This window comes from Triticum aestivum, chromosome 1D, assembly GCF_018294505.1.
Source record: "Triticum aestivum cultivar Chinese Spring chromosome 1D, IWGSC CS RefSeq v2.1, whole genome shotgun sequence".
In the NCBI taxonomy this organism is placed as follows: Eukaryota; Viridiplantae; Streptophyta; class Magnoliopsida; order Poales; family Poaceae; genus Triticum; species Triticum aestivum.
In genome coordinates, this window is record NC_057796.1 from 192898654 (window position 1) to 192906549 (window position 7896).

The window sequence follows — 7896 nt, forward strand, 5'->3', positions numbered from 1 at the left end:
GCCCGGATGCACTTCCTTGCGTGCGAAGGTTTAGCTAGTGGGTCCCAGCAGTCAGGGGGGCGAATCGTTTTTTTGCCCGGACGCACTTCCTTGCATGCGAAGATGAAGCTGGTGGGTCCCAGCAGTCAGGGGGAAACATTTTTTCCACGAAATACAGTTGCCCGTCTGGTGGGCCCCAGCTGTCAGGTGGAGGAATCATTATTTTCCGCGTAATAAGGAGGCACTTCCTTGCTGCGGCCGTGGACCCAGCTGTCAGCCTCTCCACGTACAGTCCACGTCCGATGTAAGTCATTCCTTGACCACGTTGACCAGGCCGCGCCGAGAGCACCACGGCGGTGGACGACGGCGAGGCCTAGGAAGGGGACGACGCGGAGCCGGGGAAGACGCGGCAGTGGAAGCCCGCGCGGAGAGGAGTACGAGGGTTCACTGGTTCGGCTGTGGTGTGAGGCTGCCGTCGCCGCAGGGCCTGGCGAGCGGTGGGAATAGTAGGGGGCGGTGAGGCCTCTGCGGCAGCACAGTCGGCCACGGGAGGCAGGAGCATGTGGCACGACCGGCACTGCTTTGGGCGGTTGGAGCAAGAAGACCAGAGGTTGAAGAAGCACTACGGCCGTTGCATGGACATCGTACGGTCACTGGAGCTAGAATCGTTCATATTGACTAAGTTGACAAAGCCCTCCATCCCCGTCAACTTAGTTGGCCCACAAGTCATCCTCCCACTATGGTGGGTCCCAGCTAGCAGGGGGTATTCATTTTTTTATGCGTAATAAGGAGGCACTTCCTTGCGTGCGAAGATATAGCTGGTGGGTCCGACATGTCAGCGGGGGGAAAGTTTTTTCGCGAAATACAGAGGCCCTTCCGGTGGGTCCCAACTGTCAGGTGGAGGAATCATTATTTTGCGCGTATAGTCCACGGCCGATGGATGTCGTTCGTTGACCACGTTGACCAGTCCGCGCCGAGAGCACCATGGCGGTGGACGACGGCGAGGCCTAGGAAGGGACGACACGGAGCCGGGGAAGACTCGGCAATGGTTGCCCACGCGGTGGGGAGTACGAGGGTTTACTGGTCTGGCTGCCGTCGCCGGAAAATAACAGGAGGTGTGGGTGAGTAGAGGAATGGCCTGGCCAGCAATGAAGTAGGGTGGGGCGGTGTGGCCTGTGCGGCAGCACAGCCGCCCACGGGAGGCGGGAGCAGGCAGTCCCACTGGAGCTGGTTTGGGCGGCTGGAGCAAGAAGATCAGATATTGAAGAAGCAGCACGGCCGTTGGATTAACATCCAACGGTCACTGCTGCTAGAATCGTTTGTGGACTAAGTTGACAAAGCCAAAGTACACGTCAACCTAGTAGACCCACAAGTCAGCCTCCAAATCTGTCCCAAACAGCATACAGCCCGAAATTTCTAGCCAGATTTAAATTAATTTTAAATCTAAATATACCTTAATTTAAATTCAATGAAATTTTACCCGCACAAAAACAATGAAATTTAAAATATCAAAATCCGAAAGAAAACAGTATTTTGGAACTAATTGCCTGTTTGCTGTATTTTTTCATTTTACAGCCCATTTATTATTACTTATAGCCCATTTATTATCACTTATAGCCCATTTTCTGGGCAAAATGCATCCCTCCTCGTCTTGAAATATTTCCGGCCCAGCAGGGTGTAGAAAAGCAAGTAGGCCTACGTTGGTTATTCTGCAAAAAACAAAATAGCTAGCTAGCCATTTTCAGAAAGGAAAAAAACAAACTGGGCTGGTCATGTGCTAAACATATGAAATAAAATCCTGGGCTAGACGGGCCATGGGTCCCGCACAACCTAGTTGATACCCTTCTCCGTCCCGAAAAAACAAAATTACTGCGCGCGCTGCTGGGTCCCTACTATCATCCTCACCATGTACAGTCATCTCCTTATTCCTCTCGGTTGTTGACCATGTTGACAACACCGGAGGGCGGCGCCGTGGCGAGCGAACCAAGGTGGAGGACGATGGTGAGGCCTCGGCCGAGAACGAACAGGAGCGAGGGAAGATCACAGCCAGCCGTGGGAGGCGGGAGCAGGTGGTCCCGCCGGCGTTGGTTTGGCTTTGGCGGCTCGAGGAAGAAGAGACTGAAGAAACGCGACAGGCGTTGAATGTCAATCCAACGGTCAAGGTTGGCACAATCATTTGTTGACAAAGCGGACACCAAGTAGCATATTTTTTATATATAGGAAGAAAACTACGAGGAAAATGCGTTCGTCTGCCGTCCTTCTCACAGGGAACGTTCGCCACATAAGTGACTAGTACCCTTGGTTTTCAACCGAGATGTCTTGGGTTCGAGTCCCAGGAACTCTCAATTTTGTCCTGCTTCCTTCCTTGCAAAAAAAGGGAAAGAAAATCAAAGACTTGGGAAGGCGTACCGAACAAGCTAGTGTACCAGTAAAGAGATGTTGCCGAGTTTTAGAAAAAAGAAAGACGTGCTCTTGTAGCTGGTTCGAGTCCAAACCTAGACTATGACTATATATGGTGCTATGCTACTCTGCAAGTAATGAAACTGACATATCCAACGTTCGCTTCTCCTCTTCTCTACTTACTCTGCCTAGCATCAGAAGCTCTGGCCACAGCACCCATGTCCGCTGGCTGCTCGTCCACCTGCTCTTCAGCAGGAAACAACCAGATATGCGCCAAGTTGCCACCCGTACCATCGTCTGTGGGTCTCATCACACCCCCACCGGCACGCGCACCGCAGCTGATTGCTCACAGCAACCCGCTGCCGTTGGTGTGGTGCCACTGCTGCAAATCACGCAGAGTCATCCGTCGCGTCTCAACCACAATCCGCAACCCTGGCCGAGTCTTCTACAAATGCCCGAATCATGGGGTAATAATATGTTTAAGTGTTGTTCTGCTGCTTTCAGTTGCTGATTTTTTTAATAGTTTGGTTTATGATCTTCCAATTTGATTCGTGCAGAAAAGGGAAATTCGTGTGATTTGTATTTCTGGGAAGTTGCTGATGTGGGGGAATGCAACTACGCTGATTATTTGGTTAGCCGAGGAATCCCAATACCAGCAGCTTGGGGTGTTGGACAAGTAACTGAAGGAACGGCAGAAGAGGAAGATGCAGAGCAGAAGGTTAAAGATGCAGTTCCTCTGATCATGGCCAAGCAACAGCTGCTGAATGGCCTTGACAGCAATGAGGAGATGAAAGAGCTTGTGAAGATAATGGGCGAAATCGATGTGCTCTGTAGGATGATTGTCTCTTTATTTGCAGTGTATGTAGCACTCGTGATGTATTCAGTGGCTATGACATGAGCACTTTGCTGAAACTAGTAATGAATGAAACCTGTGTAGTAGGCTGGGCGTAGTGTTGTGAACATCTAATGATTTCTATTAACGGAAATCAGGGGGTATCCCCTTTTGCTCATATAAATAAATAAATAGCAGAGGCCCTGTCGGGTCAGTTTTGTTCTCATTTGAAGACGTCGAGCAAATTGCAGTCCAACAGCAAACTATGTCATCAAATTCAAGTTTCACAGCCAAATATGAGTACAACTAAACAACAATGTAATCATGTTTTAGTTGTCATATAATCACCAAACACAAATCAGCATACATAACAAGTGATGTTCTCACAGCAAAATACTAAACAACATGTTCATCAGGTTTCAGTTGTCATAGCAAACACAATTTCACATAGTAGATAAAAAACGTCTTCTGACAGGCAAATACGACAAAAGCAATGTAATTATCATCCGCAGCAGCAGCGTCAACATCTTCGCCATGTGTATCAGTCTGAATCGTAATTCCCCATGGTGTCATCTTCTTCTTCGTCCTCAACGTCCTCGAACGTTGGCTTCTTCTTGATCAACTCTTGTATGTCCACAGCACGATAGGCAATCTTTTCGCCTGCGTCATTGACGTGATGGTTCTCAAAGATATTAGGAACATCTGTGTTATCTTGTACATCAGGAGCAGTGTAAGCATCATCTTGTTGTGCAACTTCATTAAACGAATTCCTTTGCTCAAACCTTTGCAATACTCTCCAGTCATTGCTATGTGCAAATGTGTCTTCCAGGAAAAATATCTGTGTTGCTTGATTTGCCAAAATAAAAGGCTCGTTGGTCTGGTACGCCGCCTTGACATTGATGGATTTGAAATAATCATCAGCTCTGGGTTTTGCGATCCTGGAAAACAGGTTATACCAACGACAGCACAACAGAACCACACACCGATGATCCTTGAAACTGGAGATATACTGCAACTGAACAATGTCTGTTATGTTAGCATACATTTCAGTTGCCTCTTTGTCATACGTATTCGTGCTCGTGATGGCACTGTTTTGTGTCTTCCTGCCTTCGTCTCGTGCAAGGGTGTTGTAGCGCACATCTCCAACAACGCAAGATTCATAATGTCTTACCCGAGTATCAGGACCCGTTAAGGGCATCATCAACTGCCTGCCCATCCTCCCGCATCTTCTTAACCTATGGTTAGAAAATAGACAAGCTGATCATCTTATGTACTCAATATATTAAAAAAACTGATAGTGCACTTCAAAAGCTTACATGGTTCTTGAACCATTTCGCAAATCCTGCCATAACCAGTTTGTCAATGTTTCTTGGATTTTGCGGCAGTAACTCCTCTTTGTAGATGCTGCACAACATAGTGATCGCATCAAACATCTAAATATATAAGAATGTGCTGCAAGTTTAGTAGATTACGATGTATAAGCTGCAGTACTGCACTTGATATAAGGTAGTATCTCAGGAAAGTTATTCAACACATACCAAACCATTTTGTCCAAATCTTTAGGTTTGTCCTCTTGTCGACTCTTCCCTGTAACTCGAACAGAATAATCGAAAACATTGAGCCCGGGATTGTCTTCACCCACCTCTTTGCTACGCCGATCAGCTGTTTCAATGTATTTTGAGCAGAATGTCAATGCTTCTGTAGAAATGTAGGCCTCTGCAATGGAACCCTCGGGTCTAGCTCTGTTCCTAACATAGCCCTTGAAAGTGCCTAGCCGCCTTTCAATAGGGTACATCCAGCCATACTGTACTGGACCTCTAAGTAGTGCCTCATCAGATAGATGAACAGCCAAATGCACCATCACATCAAAGAAGGCTGGAGGATATATCTTCTCAAGGTCGCATAGGATAGTTGGTATCTTGTCCCTAAGACGCTCCAAAGCATCTATCCTGATATTCCTACTACGGAGTTCCCTGAAGAATTGTCCCAACTCTGCAACTGCTCTGTATAAGTCAGGGCGGCCCAATCCTCTAAGGATAACAGGTAAAACCCTTTGAAGTAGGACGTGGCAGTCATGAGTTTTCAACCCTTCTACCTTGTTTCCATCTGCACTTACTCTCCTTTCAGGGTTGGAAGCAAATCCATGTGGGAATCTCACACATGACAGGACCTCACAGAATTCTTTTCTTTTTACCTTGTCCAAGACGTACACAGCTGGTGCCATATCCCATGGTTTACCTTCATCTTGCACCTGCAAATCCTTTCTGATACCCATGTGTGTCAAATCAATCCTACATTTTAAGGTATCTTTCGTCTTGCCTTCAATATTAAGAAGTGTGCCGATAATGTTGTCACATATATTTTTCTCGATGTGCATCACATCAAGATTATGCCGTAGATCCAAATCTTTCCAATACTCCAAGTCCCACAAAGTGGACCTGCGGGTAAACAATAATCTCTCTTCTACCCTGCCACGCTTCCTTTTCCCACTACCATTACCAGGATGGTTTCCTGGTGTAATATGCCTGACCTTCTCTAATTCCACTTGCAGCTCATCGGCGGTGAGCCTCTTTGGCGCATCACGGTTTTCATGCTTTGCATTGAACACATGTCTTCGGTATTTTCTAGGATGCGGCTTGTCCTTGGCAAGGAAACAGCGGTGTCCAATGTAACAGATCTTGCTAAGTATTGCGTATGACAGCGGATTCCTGTCACAGCGAACACATGCATTGTAACCATGTGTCGTTCGCCCTGACATAGTGCCCAAAGCTGGATAATCATGGATGCACCAAATTATAACAGCACACAGAAAGAAATCAGTTGGTGGGCTGCTATATAGGTCTCGAGTGAGAACACCCTTCCATAGCTGTTGAAGTTCCTCCACAAGAGGCTCCATGAACAAATCAAAATCCTTTCCAGGACTTTTTGGACCTGGGATGAGCAAGGCCATCATGTAGTATGATTCTTTGGTGCAGACATTTGGAGGCATGTTGTAAGGGATAACAAGCACTGGCCACATGCTATATGTGGCGCTCTCGTGCCAAATGGGTTAAATCCATCTGAAGCTAAGCCAAGTCTAATGTTTCTCGGGTCAGCAGCAAACTCTTTGTGTTTATCATTGAAGCTTTTCCACTCACTACCATGAGATGGATGGCTCATTACATTCTGATCTCTGTACTCCTGGTTCCTAGAATGCCACAGTACATCCTCTCTTGTTTCAGCATCATGAAACAACCTCTGCAATCTTGGTGTAATTAGAAAATGTCTCAGAACATTATGAGGAATCCCCTTCACAGCATCGCCATCTTTCCATCTTGATGATTTGCATTTCGGGCATTCACTTAAGTTGGCATAATCCTTCCGGAACAGAACACAATTATTCTTACAAACATGGATCATATCATATTTAATTCCAACTGCACGAAGGAAATTCTTCATTTTACTGTAGGTGTGTGGCAGCTCAGACGCATCTGGGAAAGATTTGCGGAAAGCAGCCAACATCGCATCGAATGATTTGTTGGTCATCCGCTTAGATGTCTTCACCTGAAGAAAGGTGACCATAGCTGAGAATACTGACAGCTTATTTCCTGGGGTGACAGCAACGTTGCATTTTCCAACATGCGGGCCCACCGTTTTTCTTCTGCAGGTGAAAGTTCACGGAATGCACGAGCATTTCGTAGCATTGTTTCAATGTTGGTCAAACTCACTGGCTCCGCCACCACCTCCTCCTCCTCCTCTTCCACCTGAGCATCAGGCAGATCAAGATGGTGATCTGCTGCTTCCACGTAGTCAATAACATTGACGTTCACAGCTTCACCATGATGAACCCACCTAGTATATGTGACCGACATCCCATACAAGTGTAGATGATTTTGCATAGTTGACTGGGGTCTTCTAACTGAATTCATACAACTGCTACACGGGCAGAGCACATCTGATTTCGGACCACCGTACTCAGCTCTGATAAAGTTCATGAAGTTTTCAACCCCCTCGACATATGCAGCGGAGAATCTTCGAGCAGAAGTTATCCAAGTCCTGTCCATCTGTTAGACATACAAATTAGTTCTACTAGATATTAAAGGAAAAACATATATGCTTTTTTATGAAGTCCAGAAAAAAAAACCTAGGTCGATGTCTAAAGCTATGGCAAGATATTTGGACGGGCAGATCTAAGTAACGAAATATATGTAAAGCTAATTCAGCAAACATATTTGATTGCCAAATTATGGCAGGCTGTTTCAGCAGTCAATGAGGCCGAGCACACAGCCATCGAACTATCGAAGGCCATCACAACAACAAAGATCGAGTATAAAATGGTGTAGAGCTATTTCACCTAACGGATTGGCTACTAGACCATGGCAATCTACGTCACAATAAATATATGGCAGGATATTTTAGCAACTAATCGGCCTTGGCATGCCATCTCAGCTAAGCAGATTCAGTGGAGAACAGGGCAAGGAAGCTTCTTAAGCAGAGCATACAGTAAACTACTTCGGTAAATAGTGAAATTAACAGCGTCTATCAGCTAACATTCAGCGCTGCACCGACATGAACGGGGCCTCAGTCTAGAATGCGCATACCGTGGGAGAAGCTGACCGCCGTGCGTCTCCACATGAACGTCGCCAGCGGTGGCGGCGCTGACCGCCGTGCGCCTCCACAAGAACATAGCCAGAGGTGGCGGCGCG